The 27,741-nt window shown below is 48.2% G+C and overlaps 1 protein-coding gene across 6 annotated transcripts in view; it reads right to left on the bottom strand.

The window, feature by feature from the left end:
• Window positions 1-27,741, bottom strand: part of KIAA0825 (KIAA0825 ortholog) — a 2,662,507-nt gene that overhangs the window by 2,566,977 nt on the left and 67,789 nt on the right. For 5 of the 6 annotated variants that reach the window (XM_069627637.1, XM_069627638.1, XM_069627635.1 and 2 more), the window contains exon 2: window positions 14,248-14,401. The exons of the other annotated variant lie outside the window; for it this stretch is intronic. The gene's annotated coding sequence lies outside the window, so the exon portion shown is untranslated. The remainder of the gene's footprint in view (window positions 1-14,247; window positions 14,402-27,741) is intronic. 6 annotated transcript variants of the gene reach the window in all.

Raw genomic sequence — 27,741 nt, forward strand, 5'->3', positions numbered from 1 at the left:
GCTGCATTTCTTGTGAGCTCCCACATATCCGAGGCTGATTCTGCGGCGTACGACTAATAATGAAGAAGGCATGGAATATAAATGGATGTGCTGCAGTCGGAACAGAAGAGGCGTGCGATGCCAGCACTGCGGTGTGGATAGGCTGACTTTCTCCAAAGTTACGGGCCTGCGAAGTTCAGAGGACGTCCCTGCGGGATCCACGACAAAATGGCGGACACCCGCAGACAAAGGATGACACTGAGAAGCAGGGATGGATAGTAATTGGTGTCGGCTGACAATCGTTGGAAGCAACGACCGCTGAGCCGGGGCCCCATCTCAGCCTGCGCCAAGACATCCTGACACATTAAAATAGATACTTTATTTCGCTCCGGCGGCCTGGCGCAGGAAACGAAAGGAGATTTGCAACAGATTATCTGGGACCGCCGATTGAGGGAGCCCCGCGAAGGACCCGACGGGGAGTGGGTGCAGCTGGAGACGGCAGGCAGGCGCATCGGCTGGGTCGGAGGAAGCGGGTGCCCACAGAGCGGCACAGCCCGGACCGACACACACACCGGAGCCCTGTGGGGGGTGGCGAGAGCCACAAGGAACAAAGGGCTTTGCACTTCTACGTATAGCCAAACCCAAAGGGACCGAAGTAAGGACACTCGCGTAGCAGGAGTGCACCCCCTCTATTCAAGACAAGTACGGAGCACACGGGGTGAGCGCAACAGTGAGGCCCACATGGTTGCAAACAAGGGACTTGGAAATCCCTGCCTGTGAGGCGGCCCAACAATGCAGCAATAGAAGGGAGCAATAACTTTAAGAGTGCACCCATAAGAAAGCAGCAGTGGCGGCAATAAGATGCCAGCAGGCATAACTCCGCAGGTAACTACACTGCGCATGAGGCTCGAGGCATGATCTGCCGAATAAAACCTAGGAACTGCAGGCCACATAAGTAGCTAAGTGCCCAGACTATACAGGTCGGCCGTGCAACTGGTGCTGATCCCACTGGGGGCAGCAAGCGAGCCGTGGTGGAGGGCTCCCCTTGTGGATCCAGACCTTCGCGAGGCCCGGCCACTGCACCGCAGAGGCTGAGTTCGGAGCACGGAAGACAGCATCGCAAGGCACAATTAGCGCATGAAACAAATGATTGCCAATTGGACGATTGGATGCAGTGGCATTCCGGGGGCCCCACGGCACAGATAGCCTGGAACACCCACTCTGCCCCAATACAAGGCGAGGCCACTATAAGCACACTGGGGAGGCACCCGAAAGGCTTTTCTATACAGAGCGGACCCAACTGATAGCTGGTGAGGAGCCTTTGCTGGGCCGCCCCCTGTGGGCCAGCATAGAGTAAGGGGCCAGCACAGGAGGACAGTTTCCCACCCAACACGGTGACAATACTCCCCCCTCGGATGGGAAATAAGATAAGCAGCACCTGGGACACTGTCCCACTGGAAATTCCTACAGGCACAGAGCAGAACGGACATAAGATTCGCTACGACCGGAAGTCAGCTAAGAGACAACCCGAGCAATGGCACAGAAGGGCGGCAAGTCCAAAATAAAGCAGCCAACAATGGATATTTTCACAAAGCCGCCACAATCTCCGACCACGACTTCGCCAGTGAAAACTGGCCCACAAGATACCCCGGCTCTGCCTCGGGACGACGAACCGATCTTGAAAGCCATCACGGAAATGAAATCCTCGTGGACCGCCACGATAGCGGACCTCAAGGCTGCATTGGAATTCAAGATTGACGCGGTAGGCGTGGATGTCAACCTGCTGAGACAAGACATGAGGACACTAGCGGAGTGCACAAGCAGCCTTGAGTGCGCGTGAAACAATACGGAGGTCGGCACTACCAATTCTGAGGAGGTCCATGTGTTGAAACAACAAATGCGCAATCTGGAAACCGAGCGGAAGAGGTGGAAGGGAGGGCGAGGCGCAACAACATCCGCATGGTGGGTCTGCCAGAGGGAGAAGGAGGAACTGACCCCACGGTGTATGTTGAAAATATGCTAATCCAAGAAATCGGAGCCAGCAAGCTCTTGCAGGGGTTCGCGATCGAACGGGTACACAAGGCCCTCACCAGGAGGCCGCCACCTGGAGCTCCCCCACGAGCAATTATCACAAAAGACCTAAACTACAGAGATGGGGAGAAGATCCTGGAATTCTTCTGGAAGGGAGGAACAATAACTCGAGCGACGGCAACCGTCACAGTCTACCCGGACTACACCATGTTGGTGCAAAGGCAACGGTAAAGAGGCAACTAAGGGTGGCGGGGTTCAAACATATGCTGTTGTATCCCACAAAGCTAAAGATCTTGCATAAGGGCAAGGCATACATCTTCGAGGATCCGGAGGAGGCAACAAATTGGCTGAATACTCAGGGAGGCCCAGACGACGAAGACGGATCTGAGCGAGGCGGACAGGATAAGTCAAGCTACGTCACTCTAAAAGTTTCCTGATTCAAGGATAAAACTGCGTAGTATGTGATAGAGCCATGTTGGGTGCACCAATATGGTGCAACTGACGGTGGTTTAACGCTCCCAACATGAGAACTTGTGTGGACTGGAATATAGTGGGTTGAAAAGTTGTCAAAGTTTGATTAGTACGTGACACATCTTTTGTTTGCTGGGAGGGCCACATGTGCAGATAGCCCTGCCCCCATTAGTTAGAGCTAGTAAATCGCCAGTATTTGTATTTATTGGTTTATATAGCGCTTTACACCAAAGCGCTGTACAATTGAACAATACATAAAACAAACAACGTAACGGTAGAAGCAAACTACAATATGAATCAGTCAACAGTAAGAAGAGCAATTAACTGAAGGGAATAGGGAGAGTAGAGGAGTAGGACTGGATGAGGGCAGGGGTGATGAGGGGTGATGAGGGGTGATGAGGAGTAGGAGAAGGGAAGGGGAAAAGGTGAGAGTGGGGAGGTAGGGGAAGGGAGGGAGATAGTCAAGGGGAAAGATGAAGGAGGGAGGGGAAGGGGCTTCAAGGAGGAGAGTGGAGAAGGAGAGATTTAAGGGAGGTGCGGAACAACGGATTAAGAAGTAGGGAGTTCCAGTGCAGGGAGGCTAGGAGTTGGAAGGAGCGGAAACGGGAGGGGGCACAAGGGGACGGAGGTAAAGTGAGAAAGAAATGGTCAGCAGACTGAAGGGAATGGGAGGGAGTGTAGAAAGAGAGGAGGGAGGAGAGATAAGGGGGAGCAAGACCATGGAGAGATTTGAAGACAAGGCAGAGAAAGTGAAATTTAAGTTGGGAGTGAAATGGAAGCCAGCCAAGGGAAGAGAGGGAAGTAGAGATGGAGTCACGGGAGGTAAAGAGACAGAGGGTACGGACAGCAGAATGGTAGATAGATTTGGGGGCAGCGAGATGAGAAGTAGGTAGTCCAAAGAATAAGGAAGAGCAGTAGAAGAGGCGGGAGAAGATAAGGGAGGAGATTAAAAGTTTGGTAGCATTGGAAGGTGAGAGAGGGACGGACAGACTTTGCGAATATTGAAGAGGTGGTAGCGACAGGTGAGAGAGATATGATTGGGGAAAGAGAGAGAAGATATAACCCCCCGCGGTGCGCCAAGTACTGGCTACAGCCAAGAAAAGTGCTAGATGCTGGGTAGCCTGAGATCCAGGGATGGAGCTGGGCATCAGTTGGGGAAGGGGAGAGGGAGGGAAGTTGGGGAGTTTGGGGGACAGGGGGCCAGTTTTTTTTTTGTTGATACTGGATGGGAAACTGGCTTATATTCACGCCAAACAAACTTGGAGGGAAGGACAAGAAGGCAGGGAGAAGGGATGGGACATAAACGACAATGGGAGACCTTAAAATAGTAACTTGAAATGTCAGAGGCCTCAACAGCTACCTGAAGAGAAACAAGGTAATGATGTACCTGAGAAGGCAGAAGGTAGATATAGCCTTATTGCAAAAAATCCACTTCACCAAAGAGAAACAAGTACTGGTGGAGAAAAAGTGGAGAGACACCACCATAGGAGCAACATACTCGTCGTACGCCAGAGGGGTGATCATTTGGGTGGCGCCACATGTACCCTTTCAGATGCTACAGGCCATGGTGGAGCCAGATGGGAGGATGGTAGCGATTCAGGGGTTGCTAGACAACAGAGAACTCTGCATCATAAACACATATGCCCCAACCAAAATACAGTGGCCTATTTCAAAATACTATACAGCAAAATCAGCCCCCAGATAGGAGGCGCAGTCATATTGGGGGGTGGGGGGGGACTTCAACTACACGCTGAACCCTAAAATGGACAGGTCAGATACAAAATTGCTAGGCCCACCCCGGCAGCGAAGACGCTATTAGCCCTGCTGAGAGATTTCGGGCTGGTGGACATATGGAGGCAGCAACATCCTAACGATAGCCACTACTCACACTACGCCGCCCCACACAACCTGTACACGATACTGGACTATATGTTCGCCACGCCAGGACTTGCCTGGGAAATGACGGGCTTTGAATACAAGGCTAGAGTATTATCAGACCACTCTCCCTTAGTCCTGGCGTGGCAATAACAGCCCCCCCAGAGCCAGAATTCCAACCTGGAGGTTGAGAGCCGAGGCATTGAAGGATACAGCATTCCGAGAGGACCTGAGGGAGGAGATAATATGGTATTTTGAAAACACGGGAAGCGTGGAGTCAGAGGGAACCTTATGGGAAGCCTTTAAGGTGGTGGTGAGAGGTGCGGCCATATATAAATCTAAAGGGCTCCAGGGGGGTATAGAGAGAGAGCTACAGGAGACAGAAAAGAAAATAGAAGTAATTATGAGAAAAGGGGGCACCTCACAAGAAGACCCCAAACAGGCGAGCCAACTACAGCAGACCTGCGAGGGCTCTGGGAGAGGTTATGTAAATTGAACACCAAAAAATACATTGAAAGGCAACATGCAGGGGGGGGGACAGACCTGGGAGGCTCCTTGCATGGCTATAGAAGAATGAGACATCGAGATCAGCAATTAGAGAGATAGTGGGAGAGGCAGGCCAGGTCTGGAACACCCAGGATAGTGTGAATGAAGGATTCCTTAGATTCTATAAACGCCTCTATGAAGATGAAGGCGAGACATTGGAGCAGGTGACTCAGGGGACGCTGGAAGATATAGGATTGCCTACACTGAATAAGACAGCGAAGACCTGGATACCCCAATCACCGCAGAGGAACTAGAGGCAGTGGTAATCCAACTACCCACGAGCAAAGCCCCGGGGACAAACCGGCTCCCCAGGGAATTTTATAAAACATATAGTCAAGTGCTCCCACCGCTGTTGACAATGCTAAATGAGGCCTTTGAGAAAGGGAGACAGCCCGAATCCCTTAGGGAAGCGGTGATTATTCCGCTTCTAAAACCTGACAAGCCAAGCACGGAATGTGGGTCGTACAGGCCCCTATCCATGCTTGATCAGGATAGTAAAATTCTTACGATGGTGCGGGCAAATAGGCTGAAGAGGGTCATAAATAAACTCATACACCCTGACCAAACCGGATATGTCCCAGGCAGAAGTATATCCGATAACCTTAGGAGGCTCCACCATATCACTGAACAGGCAGAGGATAACCCGAGTGAAATAGCAATAGTCTCGTTAGATACAGTCAAAGCCTTTGATTCTGGGAGCTGGCCATGGATGATGTCGGCCCTGAAAGAATACGGGTTGGGACCAGGATACCCGAGATGGGTAAAGATGGTGTATAGCTCCCCAATAGCCAAGGTCAAAACAGGAGCGATAATCTCAGAAAAATGGCAACTAAGTAGAGGTACGAGACAGGGCTTCTCATGGTCCCCGATGCTATATATCCTAGCACTGGAACCGCTAGCGATCTACTTGAGACAGCAGTACGAAGAAATAGGGGTCTACACGAAGGTGGGGACCGCACTGGATTTCATTATATGCGGATGATATGTTGCTATGCCTGCGTTACCCAGAGGAAAACTTGCACTATGCCCTAGAGGTGATGGAGCGCTACGCGACACTGTCAGGCATAGCAGTGAACCCAAGAAAATCATGCATGTTCCCCCCCTGGGGAGGTATAAAGGAGTCCCACAGGAAAGCCTGCCTATTTTGAAGATAGCCTGGCAGACCAGCACATTCAAATACCTTGGGATTAATATACATCAGAATGCCATAGACAAGCATAAATATAAAACGAGAGGTCGGTGGAAGGCATCAAGAACAGCATGGGGTTCTGGGCAAAACTCCCCCTAGCTATGGTAGGAAGGGCGGCCTTGCTCAAGATGGTGGTCCTGCCCAGACTACTGCACTTTTTTGCAAACATCACCTGCATGTTGCCCAAACGGTTCTTTACTAAACTCCAGAGCATGTGTAGAGGCTTCCTGTGGCACAACCCTAGAAACAGAGTAGCCCTCTGGAAACTACAGAATACATACGACAGGGGGGGAATAAACCTGCCGAACTTTTAAATATATCACTTTGCAGGGCAGCTACAATATGTTGTAAGGGGGCTGTCGGAAGACGAGACGGCAGAATCAAGATTGTTGGGGAGGGGATGCGACCCATACTTCCTAAAAGAAATGATATGGCTACCCAAACCAGAGTTGCATGGGAGACCAAGATTATTGGAACTGGGCTGGAAGACATGGGGCAGGGCGTGCCAAGTTGTGGGAAACCCGGCCCCATACTCCCCGTAGGCGCCACTTGTGGCGCTATGCGGGGCAGATGAACAACTGAGGAAAGGGATCCGTAAACACTGGGAGTCGGTAGGCCTGGCGACCCTGGGAGATATATGGCGAGAGGGGAAGGCACTGGATTTCCAAACTCTAGTAGATGAAACAGGGGTACACTCGGGGCAATACATCCCTTACACTAGAATAATTAAACGGGTGAAAGAACGATGGTCCGAAATAGCCCTAGCAGAACAACCTGACGCCGCCGTAGAAACAATGTACGACATCTCGGAGGGAGGGAATGAGGTATCCCAGATCGACGACTAGTGATGTCTAGAGTGGGTACGGAGCTGCTCCAGCTAAAGCGGGATTGGGAGGAGGAAGCAAGGATATCAATGCGGGACGGGCAGTGGGAAAGAGCCCAAAGATATCATAAAAAGGTGTATAGGAACGCGAGGCTGCAGCATATCCAATTATATGTCATCCACAGAGCGTACATGACCCCCCCAAAGGATCGCCAGATTTGGTGGAACTGAAGAACAAAAATGCCCCAAGTGCAGGGAGGTGGATGCCGGGATGATCCATATGTTCTGGGCGTGCCCGGAGGTTGGGAAATTTTGGGAGGAAGTCAGGCTTCGATTATCTGAAAAGGGAATTAAGCTAGATGGAGAATCCATTTGGGCGTGCATGCTGGGGGGAGGAGGCTTCACCAGACCACGCAACTTGAAACATGTCTGCAAACTCAAAGACCTGGTTTACATCCTGGCAAAGCGGAGAATAGCCGTGGGCTGGAAAGCAGCCCACAGACCCAGGCTGGAGGTATGGTGGAGCGACCTTCTGAAATGGGCAGATGCTGAGACAGTGGAATGCACGAGGCAGCCAATAGAGGGGGGGATGAGGAAGTGGGCTCTCTGATAGCTTGGAGACAAATGGTAGCCACATTGTCGGGATCCTCCCATATTAACTCCAGTGACTATGACACATCCAAGAATGATGAAGGGGACTAGCCGCAAGAGGAATGTATCTCAAGAACTGAGGTGAAAACCTGAGTTAAGAGAGGGCATGGGAGGGGAGACAGTAAATAACATGTAAATGATTGCAAAATGTTTGTAAGCGAAAGGCCGGGTTTGATGGTTATTTTTCTTTTTTTCGTTGTTTGTTGTAAAAACCAATAATTTTTTTATTTTTTATGAAACTACAAATAAGTGCGTGTTGTGTCATGACTTGGTTTATCATTTGGGCTGCTCTTGAGTTACAGCAGTTTCTAGTGTTAGACCTATCTTTGGATATATCATGTTGAAGTCACCCCCCGCCCTCCGCAAAATGTGAGCATCCAGTGTCTTCCCTAGAAGGGTGGATACGTAACGTAGGCATAAAATGTAGGGTCAACCAGGTTCGGCCCATATGTGTTCACCAAAGTAATAGTCTCATTGTTTATTGCTCCAGTGACAATCATGTATCTTCCATTGGGAACTATATGGGTAGCCTTCACACTAAATTTTATGGACTTCAGTGATTACTCATCTTGCTTCCGATGACTATACAGTGCACTATCTTTGCTTACCCCATCTACGTGCAAGTTTGCAGTGAATCATATCTAAGGCATGAATTTCCTGTAGCATCACTACATTAGGTGAATGTCACTTCAAATATGCCCATATTTTCCTAGCTTTTATTGGATTATTAAATCCACGTACGTTCCAAGATATCAATTTTGGCATATCACCCATTTGTATCTAGTATGGACATCTTTTTATCACCTGCACACTGGTATCCTAAATCTACATCCGATTGTCGCATCATCCTGTTCACCCAGCTGCAAATTTTATAACTTTTCCCTGCTTGTGACAAGTGTGGTCCTAGTTGGTCATTAGTTCCCCACACGTCTCCATATTGCATAAACGAGTTCAATGACCCCCCTCCCTCCACCCGCACTATCTACCCCAACTCAATGATGTATTCCCTGGTTAACGCTGAAGCTTCCCCAAAGCGCATCGTTGGCTGCCATGTCCTCCCGACTCGGCTCCAGATTGTCCCTGTTCAACTCTTACTAGAATATTTGTGTGGGACAGGTTAACCTAAGTATCATACAATAAACAATGATTCATACCATTTATTTTAAAGTCTTTTTATTAACATTTATAAGATTACAAACTTACAATTTCAAGTCCCTCCTTTGCTGCAAACACAGTACACTTGCATGTAAGATTGATGCAGTTCTACGACTGCAACTCAACATGACAACATTATAACTTTAATCACGCATTTATTGCCACATATATTGATCCCATAGTCAGGCCAGGTGGGTGGGTACACACTGCAAGCAGCATAGACGAGCAGTGGGGTGTATCGTTCATAAATAGGGCTCCAGGGGTCCCATTTTAGGTGTTTATCTGGCCCGTACCTTCGTACATTTAAAGTATTGTTGCATTATTATATAGGGTGTCTGAGCCTTACACAGTGGCTTGTCATCTGAAGGGTGAAACATGTCCCAAACTAACATTTTCCAGGACTCGTAGGTTGCACTATTGGTCGCCTCCAGACTGTGCACCGCACTAATCCACACTCTGGTTTCTGCCTCAGCCCAGGACTTAAAGTCCTTGTGCCAGCGTACGTGTGGCAGGCCCGCAGCTGACTTCCACACCATGGCGATGCACCTCGTAACTAGGATGCATGCCATGTCCATGAATTTTATAACGTGTTTTTGCTTGCTGTTCCTTGGGTATGCTCCCAGAAGGCACTCTTTCCGATTCCAGGTGTATAAACAATGATTCATACCATAGTCTCAGATCAGCCATTTACATGGATTGCCCTCATCATCTCCCCCTCTTGGTGATTGGCTCGGATCCCTGTTCTGGTACAGCGGTGGGGCAGGTATGGAGGCCTCTACATAATGGAGGGCGCCCACAGGAGTTTCAAAAAAGTGTGCCCTGCCCCCATGCTGTAGCCTTAATTTTGCAGGAAAGATGAGGGAGTAGGGGACTCAGCATGCTCGTAGATGGCGCTTTCATGCGTAGTATGTTTTCCTCTGCTCGTGGATACCAGCAGCAAAGTCTGGGTATATATGAATATTACTTGACACGTATCGCAGTAGTTTTCTGGCGAGTCTCACGATGGTGTCGCAGTCTCTGTAATTCAGCATTCTGGGGATAATCGTGAGTGGAGGTGCATTAGGACGTGGTGGCGGTGTAAGGGTTCAGTGCGTCCTCTCAACTAGGAAGAAAGAGGCAGTGTTGAGCAGTAATTTTAGGAGGGTCTCAACAAAGGGCTCCTTTGTACCCCTTCATGCGGATTCCGGCACCCCAATTATTCGAATGTTATTGCGTCTGGACCGCGACTCCAAATCCCTGCATTTATTTCTCATCTTAGTAAATTCCGCTTTAAGGGTTGTAACGTCACGGTTATGCTGCGCGAGTATGTCACGGTCATGGTGGGTGAGCGTATCTTCCGCCGCCCTGACTCTAGTCTCCACTTCATTAATGCGTCCGCTTTCTTTCTCAAGTTTTGCTTCAGAGAGCCCATCATTGGAACAATGTTGTCTAGCTTGACATTAATTGCCATGTATCCACTCTGCATGGTGTGTAGGCGGTGGTCGTCTTGTGTATTTTCTGCCATGGCGACTGCTTGATCAGAGTTGGAGTGTGTAGCCGCTGAGGGCGGCAAATGAGTCCATGGATGCCTTTTTTTTTATTGGCACCCTTTGTCATAGTGCAAGGAGGCGCGTGTACGGGGTCTGTCGAAAATCACCTCTACCGCTGACAGACCCAGGTTCCAAGTCCTAGGCTCACTGTAATCGTAGCTTGTTCGTACGCTGTGCTGTTGCAGAGATATCGAGCTGCAATACCAGTCACCCGCTATACCTCCACCAGAGTGCTAGACTATTCTCACCATAAATTCTTTAATTGCCCGTTTATCCTGGGACCACTCCTGTCCTGGTGTCTTTTGATGGCGCATATCACTGTTGCTGTCAATGATTGTAGGATCCTCCTGTATGCAGATATCTATATCAGACCTAGTGCGGTTTGTTCTCTCAGGCCGGGCCCAGTCAGGTGTGTGTCATTCCCTAGGATCAAGGTTGAGTCTTCTATTGAGAAGGGGTGAAGTAGAGTGCAGTATCTTTATCCCAGTGTCGCTGCAAGGGTCTTGTGCACACGTGCCGTTAGGTGTGTGCCACTGGAATGCTTCTTCCTAAGTGGCACTGTGCCTCGGCACTCCAAGGTTGTTCTTGCCCCTTTCTTTTCTAATGTAGTAAGGGAAATCCAGTTCAGTCTAAAGGACAGTGCCTTATAACTCTTGGTCCTTGGTCCTGCAGGTATTATGTCCCTTAATTTGGCGCTAATGGGATCGCATCGGGCCACCCAGCAGGGTCGCACCTAAGTCTCGGTGCATTTTCATGAGATCTGCTAGTAGCCACCCCTTGAGGAGCCCATCAGGCCCGGTGAAGCAAACATAGGCCTCTGATGCACTGATGGATTATATAATGAGGCCATGCGTTGCACCCCTGGCACCCTCCGCACTGCCCAAAGCCGGCAAGCTGTCGCTGGATAAGGATTAATACCCTCTGGGTGCGTGGGCGCCGGAGCAATGGCCCAATGCCCCTTCCGGATTCTAATTATTTGCTGCTTGTATCAAAGTGGCAGTCAGTAGCAGTGTTCGCCCAGAGGAGCCCATGCTCCTGCAACAGGGGGCCAATGGCACACTAAACCTCAGTGGCAGGCAGGGTAAGGCACAGCGGGGTCCACTCACTGCCTTAGTGTGGGTCTGGCTGGTAATTTCATTTCGCAGGTTGCCTCCAGCCTCAGTCAGTATGGATCTCGTTCCGCTCCTTCACCTGCGGTCGATGGTCCACGTTACATGAACCGCTTATTTCTTAGGGGTACTTTCACCTGCAAACGGACGCACTGATCCTCTTGCAGTTCCCTCACGTTTCTTCTGCTATGGTAGGATTTAGCGGACGAACAGTGCACAAGTCGCAGTGTTCTTGGGCTTCCACCATCAGGCTTTCGCCTGCAGCACCGCAGAGTCGACTCCTCCCCTCAATGGAAGTGTAATGGCTTCTATCGGCACTCTTCCGCACCTTACTTCCAAAGTTTGTAGCGTCTCACCGAGGGGGCCTCAAGGTCCGATATTTGGCCAATCTGTGCCCGGACCTATGCTCATTCCGTTCCGCTGGGTTTTATTGTTGGAATGGGCACAGCAAAGGATTTATTTATCGAAGGATTATCAGTGGGACAGGAGCTTTGGTATCACACGGCCACTGCTCTTGGCTGCTCAACAGCGCCCCAGAATGAAATCGTTTTGACTTTTAAAATATCATGCATTTGGAAACAGCTGGGAGGAAGATGACATGAGAGGAAAGACACACAGCTTGTGGGTGTTTGGTTATCTAGCCAACCATTGACAACCCATGGTCATGCTAATCTCTGGGACCATTCCCACTGTAAGGAAGGCATGGTATCAAAAGCAGATACTGACACAATGGATGCACATTTCAAAAACCTTTATTTAACTCCAAGGGGTTTGGAAACTGCCTATCTTGTCCTATCTCTATAATGGGATAAATCAGTCTAAGTAAAAATAAAGTGGCCTATACTTAATAAACCAAACCTTGCCCTCCTTCTTAGAATACAAATGTGTAATGGGAATGTATTAACCAAAATTAGTGTCTCAAAATAAATGTCATAATAGTTGGTGTGGCAACTCCCTTCCTCGGGTTTCAAAGCACAGGGTCTTAAGAGTCTCTAAAAAAAAGTGAATAGGTGGTTGGCACAGTTTCACACTGTGATGCACTCTGGCTCACTGGCACAGTTCAACAAAGTTCAATTGGGCTTTGCTTTTCTCACAGTTCAACTTCCTTCTTTAAGATCACAGTTTGTTCACTTAACTTTTACTTCTCACACATGGGTCTACCTCGGTCCGGCTCAGACCCTTCCTTTACTTCTCTCACAGGTCTCCCTCTGTCGGGCTCAGACCCCTCCTTTACTTTCAACTGTCGGAGACTTTAGAAATTGCACAGGTTTTACAATGCCCTCTGCATGACCACTGCGATTTCTCTCTTTAGTAACAATTTCCCAATACATCTTGTTTCCCCCCCACCCCCCCCATTTCCTTTCCTGTCAGATTCAACAGGTTCAACAGTTCATAAGCTTTTCACTTATTAAACACATCTTTCTTTCTCAATCGCGGTTACTTTCTTGCCTTTGTTTGCCGCTTTCACATATGTTCAAATAGACGCTACACAGAGACTTTCGATTGTGCGATCACTTCTCGTAAAACCACTCTGTTACTTTGTCTCACTATTTAACAATCACTCTTTCATGTCAAGTTTATCTGCTTGCGTATAACCTTCGCTCTGGATACAGTCTTACTTTGATTGTTTAACACTAACCATACTTTTGCTTTCATCTTTCACTCACCGGTTGTGTTAATCTCCCTCTTGGCTTCCTTTGCCTTGTACTCCGATGTCAAGGTCTTCATTACCTCTGCGCCTCCCAAACTCGGTCCTTCATCCGGGGTTGGAGGGGGGGGGGGCAGGCAACCTTCTGGTACTTCAAAAGAATGTTTCCTCCATCTTCTGGCTTTTATTTGAAAACCCTTGCGACTCCTTGGAAATATGGTTTTCTCACCGGCCCTTCTGTTACTCCTTTCAGCATCCAAATCGGCCCCTTGGCCTTACGATCTCTGTAGCCTGATTTGCATTCGCCCTGGAAGAACTGCTCCTTCTCGTACCCAACCCCGCTCAAAGTGTACCCGTGTGCGCTCCCTTTTATCCTGACAGGGAGTGTTAGTAACTGGCAGGTGTGTGTAAATCGGTCCAGAGCCTGACCTCTTTAACGGGGCAGTGCCTTTGGGTAAGAAGTGTTGATGAATTGAAGTGGGGAGGAATTGTGGGAGTTGTAGTTTCCCAAGAAATAGGTAGGGATGGGGGAAGGTTGGGAGATACCATGTCTCGTCATCATGTGTTCCTCCCCCACTCCCTAAGGACTCCCTCGCTTGTTCACCCCAGGGTTGGGATCCAAAAGCGATGGCCCTTCCATGGCCACCCAACAAAGGCATCCCCGGGGACTAGGTTGTGAAACACACACAGGTTTTTCACACCACTCATTACCTCCCCCTTCCCACCCAAAACACATCATCCTAGGATCTTGTTGCTCTAACAAGCAGTAATATCAAACTTTGACCTGCCAGTGCTGGAATAAATGGCTTAATTTCAGCTGAAATACAATTCTGGTGTAATAAAATGCCTTAATCACTATCGGTTCCTTGCACTGAAGTCCTGTTAAAAACAAGCACTGGAAAAGCCAACAGAATTAGCTTGAGTATAGGTATTGTGTAGGCATTTGCCACATGCACTGTTATCATATGAACAGGTAACCACACCAGTTTCCAGCTGCTGCAATCTTATGGCCAGGTAGTACTATTATTGTTGTGGCAGTGTCTTGCCCATGCCAACACAAAAGCTAAAACAGTTGACTTTGCCAATGCTTGTTTCAAGTTCCTCACCATCCCTAACCCAATAAATTATTTAGCAATCTTTGATACCATGCCCAGTTAGTAGCCATGCCCACCGAGAGATGCTTAGAGCCATACATACAGCATGAACATGAAAATAGAGCGTGGCCACGCTGATAGACTCACCCTCCAACAGCTCTGTCACTGGAATTGGTGGATTATCTTCTTTCACTATGGCGTTAACCACACCTGTGTGTATGTGTGATTAGCGGCGAGTTACAAAACATGTTCGGGTGCTGCTTGGGACATTTGGGGTCCGATAAAGAAGATTATGTGTCGTCTAAAAAAAAAAGAAAAAGAAAAAAAAAAGGAAGTAGGGAAGCCATAGTATTATGCATTAGTACATGAAAATGAAAATACAGCGTGGCCACGAAAATGAAAATACAGCAAGGCCACGATGATAGCCCTGCCCTCCAACAGCTCCGTCACTGGGATTTACTAATTATCTTCTTTCACTACGGAGTTAAATACCATAAAGAGGGAAAACACATGTTGGGGTGCTGCTTGGGACATTTGGGGTCTGATAACACTTTGAAAAAGTTTAAAGACAATGTGCCGTCCTGAGAAAAGGATGCCATAGTTTTATTTATCACTGTATATGAAGAGTTTTGTAGTGAGAACTTAGTAAGGAAGTCATGAAGCAGGATGGGGGTGGAGAAGCTGGACATGGTGAACCCTGGGTTGGGAGAGGAGGACAATAGTGAGTGAGAAAGGAGAAGTTGGACAATAATGGGGGAACAGTGGGATGGATGGTGGGGGGATAGAGAGACCGGCAACTACAGACTAACTCTTCACTATTTCAATTAAGAGCACATTTCTTTCTGGGGGTGGCCTGTGCCCTTTCTTGGGGTTGCTGAGGTGTGTGCGTAAAGCCCATCCCCATGAAGCTGGCAACATGGCAGATTAGAATGGTGTTTTGCAGACTTGTCCTTTCCACAGAACCATGGACATGGCTCCACTTGCACAGCGGCCAACCTGATCTTCGGATTCATTGATCTGCACCAAGAGCTTTATAATACCCAGTGAGTGAACCCTGCAGGGAAGTCTTCAGGGAATAAAACACTGAGTCTCTAATCTCCGAATGTGTGTCCAGGTCCCACCGCCGCATGCTGCTTGCAGGTTCAGCACTTGATGGTGCAGGAAGCAGCTGAGAGAAACCAGAAGGTGTCTCGGCCACTAGTCCCCGGGGATCTGTCATCCAGGTGGCCAGTACACCGCCACCATCGCTTTTGGATCCAGTTCCTGGGGGTGGACCAGTACGGGATGATCACCTGAGTGAGAGGTCTTTGGGGAGTGGAAGTGGGACACTGGATGGTGAGACATGGTATCTCCTTCCCTGTAACACTTAATCCATCCTACTAGGTAGGATATTTAGGAACTCTACTCCCCCTCACCCTTTTACAACACAAACATGTTCTCAAGGACAGCCCGCTATGAGAGAAAACAGACTAACAACCGAGCAGTATACCTGATGTGTCCAATACAATGGTCAGGCAAAATCGGGCAATTGCGGACCAACACACACACCAACACACACACACCAACACACACACACCAACACACACACACACACACACACACCAACACACACACACACACACACACACACACACACACACACACATCAAGCTTCCCCACACAGATAAAAGGCGGAGCACAAGAGCACACTCAGAGGGTGGCAAAGCACACAAGGAAACAGCAGTGTCGAGACAGCAGCTGAACGAGAGAGGAAAGACTGCAAAACAGAAGGGAATCTCAAGGAGGGAAGTTTCCTTGAGCTTTTCGACAAGGAACCATTACTTTCCAGGAACCTCGAGAATAGGAAGCTTAAGACCAGGAAACCAGGCTGAAGAATCCTGCATTGTGTGTCGGAGATACCCGGGGCCTTCCCGCATCAATAACTAAGGCGGAGAGAATCACCAGCCGCCGTGGTACCATCCATGGCTTCAAGAACAGAGCAACATCAGTGAAATCAACACAGCCGGTGAGTTTGAGAGATACAAGACCGGTCTGTGTTGAAGCCAAGGTTGCAAGCAGCAACATTGTATGGCGAGCGCTGGAACGAACATTGTTCACAGTACATATTAGACAGACCCACTGACTTGGCTCTGTGTAGCCCATGTGATAGGCACAAACCAGATAGAATCACTAACATGTGATGGCTCTGTGTATAACATGTGACAGGTGCAGAGCAGCCATACTTGCTGACATGTGATGTCTCTGTGCATCTCCCATAATAGACACACAGCAGACAGACTCAGTGATACATGATGCACTAGTTCCGTGCATCACCTGTGATAGACACACAACAGACAGATTTGCTGATGTGGTATGCTACTGTAATAATGTGTGATTGGCACATAGCCGACAGACTCATTGACGTGATGGTTCTGTGTATAACATGTGACAGGTGCAGAGCAGCCATACTTGCTGACATGTGATGTCTCTGTGCATCTCCCATAATAGACACACAGCAGACAGACTCAGTGACCCGATTGCACGGTGCATCACCTGTGATGGGCAGAGAGAAACTATTCTATGTGATGATCTGGCGTGTCACCAGTGATAGGCACATTGGTGACAGGCTCACTAACATGTGATGGCTCTGTGTATAATGTGTGCATACTGTAAGGGTACAGAAGCAAGACTGACACGGAGGGGTCATTGTGGTGGTTGTAGACTTTTATTGAAGTGCGAAAAGAAAAAGAAAACACCACCTTGCCCTAACTCCTAAGAGGGGTTTCCCTGCCTCAACTGAAGTACTAATGTCACAATGTCCAAAGCAAAAGTTCCAATGTCAAAATCCTACTCTGTACCACACATTCTAAGTTTAAACTAAATGAAAGTGGGTCTTTTCTAGCCCAAGGAGATTGATTCCCTTCCCCAGGGCTTAGTTCAAGTCTCTTACAAAGTTCAAAAAATGGTTGGGGAAACTCTGTTCCCTGGTTGGCCCTACTCGGGTTTCCTTTCTGTCTCCGATTCCCCGGCTCTGATGGGCAGGCCTGGTTTCCTCTCACCATGGACTGCAATGAAGAAGAACAGCCTAGATTTACTCCCCACAAAAGTGATGGGTGCAAGGTTTTGAATGAATCTGTACCACTGGTATTGCTCTGGGCAACCTTCCACACCACTGTCTTTTAGCCAGTCTGCGCCATTGCAAAAAGAGTCCAGACATATGCAAATCAGTCAGTTGTATACTAATTGACCTTTTCACAATTGACCTCAGGAGAATTGACCTTATTTAGAAGGTCAATTAGGCCATATATGCGGGGGGAAACCCCCCGCCTCCCCTCACCCAATCCAAACCCCTCTGCAACTCCCCCACCCAATCCTCTTATATTATTTATAATACAAAACCAACCCAATACATATATAAAATAACTATAATGATATAAAGATCAATTGTGCAGAAGGTCAATTAGGTCAATTGTGCAAAAGGTCATTTGTAAAAGGTCAATTTGGATAATACCAATCGGTCCGGCACTGCCACCAATGGTAGCAGCCCAGCACGAACTGCTAGACCATGTCCCCTCTGCACAGAAACACAAGCAATCCCAGCCATGTTTCGGCCTTGTTGGGCCTCCTCAGTGAGGTGCAGATTGGTTCCCTATGGCTCAGCGACCAAGGGATCCACGTCTGGGCATAACATCTCTCACATAGTGAGACAAACTATAAAACACAAGAGTGATGGGTATAAGGTTTTGAATAATCTGCACAACTGGCATTGCTCTGGGAAACTTTCCACACCACTGTTTGTTTGCCCGTCTGCACCATTGCAAAATCGGTCCAGCGATATGCAAATCAATCAGGCACTGCCACCAATGGTAGCAGCCCAGGCCGAACTGCCAGGTCGCCGCTGCACATCTTGATCTTCCTCTGAACTGTAGGGGTCACAGACTCTGTTAGGTGTGTAATTGGCCTTCGTTCTGTTCACAGGGCTACCGGCACCTCCCTGCCATTCCACGTACCTTGGTTGCTGGAGCACGATGCTCTGGATGCTTCCTGCATGCCTGCCGTTGTCAAGGCGTTCCCCCCTTCTCACCTGAGTTCGATCTTTGCTGGATTTCTTGATCAATGACTTCTTGCGGACTGATCGAGTCTTGAATAAGGCTGCACGAGTCTCTTCCGACTCCAGCGTGCGTTCAAAGTTCCGAGATGCAAGGATCCAGGAATCCGGGAAATTAACAGTGCGCAACTAGCACACGAGTCCAGGAATCAAGAAAGGAAGGAAAGGGACTAGGAATGGCGTAGGCTGGAAGAAGCAAGGGAAACAATACCGCGAGCTACGGAGCACACGTCTGGTCGCTACTTTGCAATAGCATTGAGATGCGCAGAGCCGCGAGAGGCGTGGTCTATAAATAGAACACGCTACGTCTAAGGTGTAGAGCGAGGAAGGTGTTTCACCGTGGACGGGACGGCCATGTTGGAAGTACAAGGGAGTGTAAGCCCCGTTGACACAAGGACCAGGAAGTCCAAAAGGGGCGTGCTCTGTAGTTCATGACAGCCGTCGGTGGTGGGGCTTCCCCTGCTTCTTCTCTCTGCTCTGGGATTCGGCGGTTCCGCCGCACCAGGTTCGCTCTCTTCGGCGTGGGACCATCTGTCCGCAGTTGCTGACCTTCAGGGTTGCCAGGAGCGCCTACCCTGCTGCTCACCACACTGTCTCTGCACACCAGCAGGACTGGTCTGCCTTCTTTCTACCCTGATCGTTCTCCGACTTGCGCTCCCTTCAGGGCAGGCTTGACACTTAAGTCCTTCTTGATCTGCATGATATATTGCTCCGTGCCTCCTGGTCCTTCCACTACTGAGTGGGCCATGATGTTGTGACTCACTAGGGATCTCCCTCGCCTCAGTACTCTCTACTTTGGTTGGTCTACCAAAAGACAGTGTAAGAAGGTAAAATGTGTAGAGAGAAGGTGAAGAGAAGGTGGGGTCATAGTAGGCAAAGGTTCTAGGATCAGGCGATTGGCAGGGATACAGCGTTCTTCCAGGGTCGTCACTGGTCTCATAGTTGGCCTGCCTCCCACTCGGTACAACCCACAGGGGGACTATTGGGTAGTGGACTCACCCGCCTGGCCTCATGAGAAGGGGCTGCCCCTATGGAAGCAGTGACGACACCCTCAGATTCGTCACAATAAATAGAAGAAAGGTTTGCTGGTGAGTGATGGCTCTGTGCCCCACCTGTCAAAGGCACGTAGCAGACTGGCTGACATACGATTGTTCTTTGTATTAACTGTGATAGGTACATAGCCGACAGACTATCATATAATGGCTTTGTGTACCACCTGTGATAAGCACATTTCAGACACACTCACTGATGTGTGGAGGCTCGGTGCATCACTTGTGGTAGGTACATAGCAGAGAGACTTGCCAGCTTGTGATATTGTGTGCATATACTGCGATAGACAGAAAACACATACTCAGTGGCCTGCGAGGGTTAACCAGTGATAAAAGTGCAGATGGAGTCACTAAAATGGGAGTGGTAGTGTATCACCTATAATTGGTAGAGAGTAGGCAGGCTTGCTGACATGACAACTCTGTGTTCCCTTTGATGGAGACATAGCAGTCAGAGTCGCTGACATGAGATACCTCTGTGCATAACATGTAATCGTTATAAAAAAAGATACTCACTGACTTGTGATGGCTCCATGGCCAACCTGTGATAGATAAAAGATGGATCCACTAATGTGGGAAGGATCTGTACCTGTGATCGGCACAGAGCACACAGACTCTGCCAACACGTGATATCTTTGTGCATCACATGTTGGTTACTACTTAAGGGCCTGGCCTTTTTCTCCCTTGCAGTGCTCTTCCACCAGGCTCGGTGTCAGATTGCCTGCCCAGTCGCCTCCAGCCCAGCAGCCATTCACAAGCCACATGCCCTTCATATCTCCAGCCTTGCCTGGGCGTCCCCATCGTTGGCATCCTTCGCTAAGGACAAAGGAAAAGAACATTACCTGTTTGTAATGGTTAGGGAATGGAAAGGGGAAACCGCTGTGTTTCCAACAGGCAGACATTACAATGTGTCTCCAACAGCCACAGTCCATTCCAAACTCATGAGGACAAAAACTCCAAAACGCTTGCCGTGTCATTGAGCTGCAAATCATCTCAATCTCAGGCACATTCTCTTTCCCTCGTTAGGAGATCATCTGCACTATCCCAGCTCTCTAACTACATAATGCTCATTAATTCACACCAGGCCATCTGTAATGCTGTTGACATCACCAACCTCATCACCGCAAACAAACTCAATGCAATATTTAATCGCTGAAACTTGGCACTCCCCCCTCCTCTAACAAGGTCTTTCATGTTCTCATCTCACCTGGGTACAGCATTTAAAATTGAGACAGTACAGAGAAGGTAAGGAGAGGTGTGGCAGTTATCCACAAATCAGACTCAACCTATACCATGCTCAGTTAAACAGCTAGGCAATCCCCATTGCTTCCCTCTTGCCACCTTCTAGTACCGCATATAGATATTACATTTCATCTGAATTATCACCCACCTGCCAAGTGTGGGTTATTCCTCTAAAACACTTCTGACCTCAGCGTCAATCGCAAACATCTTCCTTGGTGACTTCAATCTTCCAGGTATCGACGAATCCACATCACTAGGGACTCTCAGCTTCACCTCATGGATCCCATTGATATAGAACAATGAATGCTAAACCCCACGGACATCAGAAGAAATATACTCAACCTTGTCTTCTCAGCATGCTTCCTATACACAGTCTTAACCCTATCCCACATGCCTAGACAGACAATGCTGCCACCATCATCCTCCTTACTTATAATGTCCCGTCCAACAAGCATTGTCAAATGACCCGGTCCTTGAGTTTCTCCATTGAGGACTTCCCATTGGAAGCACTAGACACAAACTAGCAACTCTACTCCACCACCATCCAATGCTGACAGTCTCTATTAACTCTCAAACAACTATAATGGAATTGTTTGTAAACTGCTTCACATCAGTGATAAACTCACCATCCCCTGCTACACAGAAGAAATAACCAACAATAACCGTACTATCCAGTCACTCTAAAAACACTGCTGTAAAACTGAGAAATAAAGCCCCCTCAACTTCAAGGCCTCACGCAATACTTGCCGTCTCATCATCAAAGGAAAAACTGCATATTACTGTATCAACTATTTTGTCCACCACCAACAAGAGTAAAGCTCTCTTCACAGCAGTCAAAAACTCAACCCACTTCCCAACCCAGTAATCCCGGACTCTAAAGAAAAGTGTAACGCTATGAACATCCTTCGCATCAACAAGGTAACATATGAAAACTTGATCAATACCCCAAACTCGTACTCCCTCCCCACCACCCCTCCTCTGAACCCCCAGTGCTGATAACACAATGAAGGACCACCTTCACTCCCGTTGCCCCCACGTCACTTAAATTAACCGCATAGCATACAAAGATGACCCCCATGCCATTTGTGGCGGCAAGGAATGATGAGACTGACCATGACCAAGTGGTGCTATACTGATTGCTACAGACTTTTATTAACCAAAGACAAAGCCTATCTATCCCTATTCTATAGGTGGTTTCCCTACTTAAAGAAACTAAACTAATCTAAAAGGCCTGTCAGGGTGTCTGTAGTGTCCAAATGATAAAGTTCTGTCTTGGTCAAAACTTCTATCTTTCCCTGTTGTTACACCAAATAATAACTAAAGCTCAAGCAATGTTTGAGCCCAAGAGAATGGCTCCCTTCTACTGGATGTGAAAGTCTTTCCAAACAAAAGTTCTTGAAAGTTCAGCAAAAAGTTCCAGCAACCAAACCAGCTCCACCAAAAGTTCTCAGAAGGGCTACGAGAAGGATTCCCTTGTCCTAGCTACTTCCTCAATTTTTTTTAATCAACTATTGTAAATCGCTTTTTGAAATGTCAATGTCTTCTAAGTTCTTCGATACTTCAAATTGGACCCCACTGGGACGAGGAAGATGATGCCTGAGGTTTTCTTGACTTTCCAGGGAACACATTTGTGGAACTGCCCAGGGATTTGCGGATGAAAATGATAAACTACTTTCTCAAGATACTTCAAGTCTCAACTCTTCCCGGCTCCCTCCCGGACTTATCTTGGTTCCAGTTACCTTTTCCAGGGAACCTCTTCACCGGTTTTGCGGGTCCACTTCTTCTATCACTTTACTTCCACGATTTATGCCTCTCTGAAGCCAACTCTTATGCTTGAAGGTCTCGGCGTAGTTGTTGGGCCGCTTGGTCCACCCACAACAGGGCACGCCACCATCTTAATCTTTCTCCTTCTCACTACTGTCACCTACGCAGCTTCACGTTAGACCCAATGATCCACCCATTACAGGGCACGCCACAACCTTTGCTTCTCTCCACTTTCAGTATGCTGGCCTCACACCGACCCGCAAGAAGCTTTTCGGGCATCCCGCTGCTCACCTCTGCAATTCCAGATACCTGCCTCTCTGCAGTCTCCCAGAGTCCACATTCAGCTTCGTAGGCTCACAGGCTGAACCTCTTGCTCACCGGGTTCTCCTCCTCTCTGCAAACCGCGGCTGCTCGGGCTCCAGCCGGATAGTCCACACTGCAACAAAGATCACTTGTTTCCACTCATCATGGCGAGAATAAGGTCCTTCTTTGCTGTTTAGCTTAAGTTAGGGAGGACAGCCCCAGAGTAACGTTGGTTCAATTGCTTACAGCTGGTGGAGCATTCTTCCCGCTTGACTGTTGAGTTTTCTGGCTTTTCTTCGTCTATGTATTTATCTCAATAGATTTGTCAGGAATGTTACAATAACACCTTGTTTCAGACTTTACCCTATATCCAGTGAACTGGGGTATTGGTATCAGCCCAGAACTGGGGTATTGGTATCAGCCCAAGGGGTTGGAAGTTAAAGGAGCCGTATCTCAGACTCGCGTCCTTATCCCCAGGAAGGGAGTCCCTCTCCACGAGATCCTCCCGCATGTTAACACACCCAGCTGACTACTGGTTAGAGGTCGCACCTTCCTGGTCTCATGGAAAGGGTCTCCCCTCTGGGGAGAAGTGAATCCATCTGAAGGATTGTCACACATTCTAAAAGATCCAGGGGAATGTCCTTATCCTCCCTCTTAAAAACAGTAAATACCTCACTCACACAAGGCATCTTTCAAAGGACTCTAAGCAAAGGACCCTAAAACAGGATTTATCCTCCCTCCTAAAAAAAAAAAACAACTAAGTACCTTGAACCCTGACAATCTTGTAAGATACGGTCTGATGTTTAGCCTCCTATTCATTGGAAAAATCCTCCAGTAGCCAGTTGCCAACCAACTCCATTATTTGATTAAGTAACACAGCCTCTTGTGATTAACAATCTAGTTTCAGCACTGAAACTGCCATCGTTCAGGTCTCACACATTATGCTCTTAAAATCAGTCACTTCTCTCTGTTGGAACATTCCAGACATTTCTGGCTACATTGCAATTCAACCATAAGGTGATCACATTTATTTTGGGGTGTTCTTAGGCCATTTATTTTCCCTCGTTTTCCACGGCAGCAGCTCAGACCATGGCATTATTGCCCTGGCTGCACCATCTGTTTCATCTACACAGGCACCTTGTTATCCAAGACCCTTTTAGTGACTCTCCATTCAGAGATCCTTTTGGATGTTTATGTCATGCAAGAGCCCAAGGTAAAAGTGGCTACATTCAGACATCGTCTGAAGTTCCAGAAGGGGTGTAGCAAACTTGACACAATCTGGAAACCTTGTAAAGTTTACACAAGCTGAACGATCGCCTTGTGAGTTGCAATGGGGCCTTGTTATCTACTCCAGGGTTCTCCCAAGACCCCGATGCATTTCCCCGCCACACCTATCCCTGTGGTGGCAGGGGTTGGTCAACTCCTCTAATAATGGTACCACGGTATGGGAATATTCTTCTGGTGGTGGGTGCTTCTGTGCACAATCACATAGAGCTCCTGCTCTACCCCCAATATCAGGATGTAAGACAAAATCTGACCAAATGATAACCCCAGTACCCATGCCCATTTATCCCATATCCATCCAGACATAATAAATACCCTTAACACCTGACTTGTATAACAGGTGTTCTGTTGGTCCAACACCTTGTCTGTATCCCACTTACTACAGATGACTAATCCTTTAACTCATTATCTACTATTAATTCTTATTGTGGCACCCATGGACGAGTATGACTGAGGTATCAAAGGTGTTTTATGTGTAAGGGGATGAGGTCTGCATACATTATTCCATCGCTTTCTTTTGCCTTGCATGACATGGTCCAATCACTGTAATGAGAGTAAGGCTTTCCTAAGAAGCTATAATATCTTGAAGCACAACAATAAAAAAGGGTGAGGGTAATTCATGGAAGTGCTACATGATTCAGAAACATATCTTTAGATTCAAATCAATATAAAACAGGCTACCCTGTTGTCTGTGGATCAACCCCTAAAAGGCAGGAAATGAAGATTATCATGATTGCTTATGGGGCTATGGTATCTTGCATCCCCAAAATAAAAATGTTAAGGAGGTTCAGAAGGTGGCAGGAGAGGTCGGCCCCTCCCATAGGGCTTAAATACTTATGTAACAGGCTCACATGGTGCCTTTCTGTGGGTTAACGCCTTTTGTGTGAGAAGATGTTGATTATCTTTTCCGTGCATGGGTCTGAGATCTTGGAACCCCACAATAGAAAAAGATGTGGGAATGTGTGGGGGGGGGGGGCAGGCGGCAGTCAGCTTAGTACTTACCATCCATTGGGCCTCAATGAAACAGACTAGTCGAGGTGTAACTGTGGATAAACCGCGAAAGAGTAGGGGATGTGGATTATCACGATTGCGTATGGAGCCATGATATCTTGTATCCCAGCAATAAAACAATGTGTTGGAGGAACTGTAGGGATTTAGCTTGTTTCTGGCACATGTGGTGGTCCTATAAGAGGACCCAGGCCTAATGGAAAGAGGTTCTAGAATAGATTCAAGAACTCTAAGATATCTCCAGAGAGAAGAGTCCACTGTAAGTGCTGTTTGGTCTTAAGAGAAGTGATGAGGAATGGAGGCATCTTCAACATATGATGGGCCAAATTTCTTGCAGCTGGCAGCGGCTGTGCTTAGAAATGTACTGGAAAAAGAGATGGTCTACTTACGTGCCCTGAATGGGAAAGACATCTTTGAAATGTAAAGACTCACTGCTATGTTATATGATAAAAAAAAATGATATGGAGTACGAATGCAGTGCCTTCAGGGAGAAATATTTTGAATGAAAAGGAGGTGTCAAAAGGAGGTGCTGGACAAGGATGAATGGAGAGGGGGTGGAGATTTCTGGATAAGAATGCAAGTAATCCCAGATTGGGGTGGTGTAGTACGGTAGGGGCTACATTTGGCATATGAATTTGATAGATGTGTGCGAATTTGAAGGAACCTGTGGTTGTTGCAGCATAGTTCAGACCATCTTTTGCCAATTAGATAAATTGAAATGAGGCAAACCTGCTGTATAAGGGAGTACCCTTTTGCATCACGAGATGCAGATTGTCATAGATGTGTATGGGGCAATGATCACTTGCAGCCTAAGTGGTGCAGAAAAAGAAATTACTTTCTGGTAATGTTGCTTCTATGGATTCTTCTCTTGCAGATTCCAGTGTGTCTGTTGCTCCAGCTTTTTGACAGAGGGCGTAGTGTACCTTAACTCGGCCTTCGATCCCTTTTGACTTCGGCCTTCGATCCCTTTTGACTCTACGCGGCGGTCATAGACTCCGGCCGTGATGTTGGTCATCGTACTTATACCCCGTCACGATGTCCCCGTACCTCCGTTCCGCACGTTCAGAAACCACAGTAGTGCTTTCGTCCAGGGACCTAAATCCGGCATGGCACCAGCGAGACGCTCATAAGACGACGTACATGAACATAAGCAGGTACCAAATGAATGTAGCGACACCGGGCGTAAAACCCTGCAGTGCTGCCTCCCCATCGCGGTAACGAGTCGCAATATCAATTGCCATAGAACTACCTACCTTGCCTACAACCACAACATTAGCGAGGCAGCCCCAGAGCTATGGGTGATTATAATCCCTGCTAATGCAAACACTACCACGGTCGCCTCCCCCAAATCCTCCTACATGTCTATTGCTGAATGCCACGATAGACTACCACAGGACCACTGAATGAACTCATGGAAAACGCAAGCGGCCTATTGAGACGGTCCGGCCTTAATACTGCAAAGCCAGTAAGAGCCTAGAATAGTCACAACAGTGGTGAGACAGGTGAAAAGCCTCCAAGTGATCATCTGGAAACAGAACAACCTTCCGTTAAGCGGACCAACCGGAGCAGCGCCTGAACAGATAAACCGTGCTGCATACACCCAAGGGGAGGGGAAAAAGAGAAAGCAACTGCAGGAACCCCAGGAACTCCTGTTGAGGGTCCACTGAGCCTGTGGACTGCAGAGCTGGGAAGATACCGAAGGCACCGGGGTACAGAGGCATGTTTGGTTGACTCTAGTGAAACACCACAAGCACCTGAGCCCAAGCCGGGGAGACTCCCAACAGGCCCTTCTAGACAACGTATCCACACACAAGACCCCCTACAGAGCCTGAGGAAACAATCTGGACCTCTGGATTACTAGAACTCCGCTGTTGAAACAGCTAGCGCAGTGGCCTAGGTGTTTGACTGACACTTACGTTTTGCACATTACACCTGCAGTGAGAAGCAAATAGCTCTGATAAACACCCACACCCTAATCTATGCACAGGCCCGATAGATCTACCTGCCTCTATGAGTACAACATCATGGTGAAGGATAAGAAACTACCTACGGAAAGTAAAATGGACCAGTATGCAACACCTGTAGCATCCACCCCTACTGATAAGCCGCAATCGGATGACACGACAGAACCAGGGGAGGCCATCTCTTTGAAAAATGTAATGAACACCATCGATAACTCGCGTGCCTCCATGGAAAAGAAGATGGACGGTATCAGTGCAGACGTGTCCCTCCTGCGACATGATCTGCAAAAATTGACCTCCCTCACGGGTGAAGCTGAGGACCATATTTCGGGGACTGAAGATGGGCTCCGCACCGTGGATCGACAGATGTCGGGAGTCCTCGCGAGTCTGAAGACGATGGATGTTTGGGGGGGGGGGGGGGGGAAGCAGTGGGGGGCGGGTGGCCGGGATGGGAGGCAGAGCAGGACGTAACATTTGCATTCTGGGTCTGCCGGAAAAAATCAGAAGGTCCAAATACGGAATTATTCCTGGAACAATGGTTGGCAGACATATTTGCACCTAAAACATTCTCCAATTTCTTCTCGATCGAGAGAGCCCACTGGATGCTGATTGGGCAAAAATACTGAACTATAGAGACCACGATGCACTACTACGGATGGTCCGTGATAAAGGAATAATAACATACAACGGGTCCCACATTGCCTCCCCCCCCCCCCCCCCCCGATTATACCAGAGAGGTTCAACGGGCCAGGCAGTCCTTTGACAACCTTAAAAAAGTCTGCAAGCTCTAAAATGTCAAGTATGGTCTTCTACTTTCAGCTCAGCTTAAGATATACTACAAAAGGTACAACAGTGCAATTTACAGACCCAAAGAGGGATGGAGGTGGGCGAACACCACACCAAAGAAGTCTGGAGACCGGAAGGCGCACACAGGGAACAAGAGACC

The sequence above is a fragment of the Ambystoma mexicanum genome, chromosome 6p, assembly GCF_040938575.1.
Source record: "Ambystoma mexicanum isolate Mex_15411 chromosome 6p, UKY_AmexF1_1, whole genome shotgun sequence".
Taxonomy (NCBI): Eukaryota; Metazoa; Chordata; class Amphibia; order Caudata; family Ambystomatidae; genus Ambystoma; species Ambystoma mexicanum.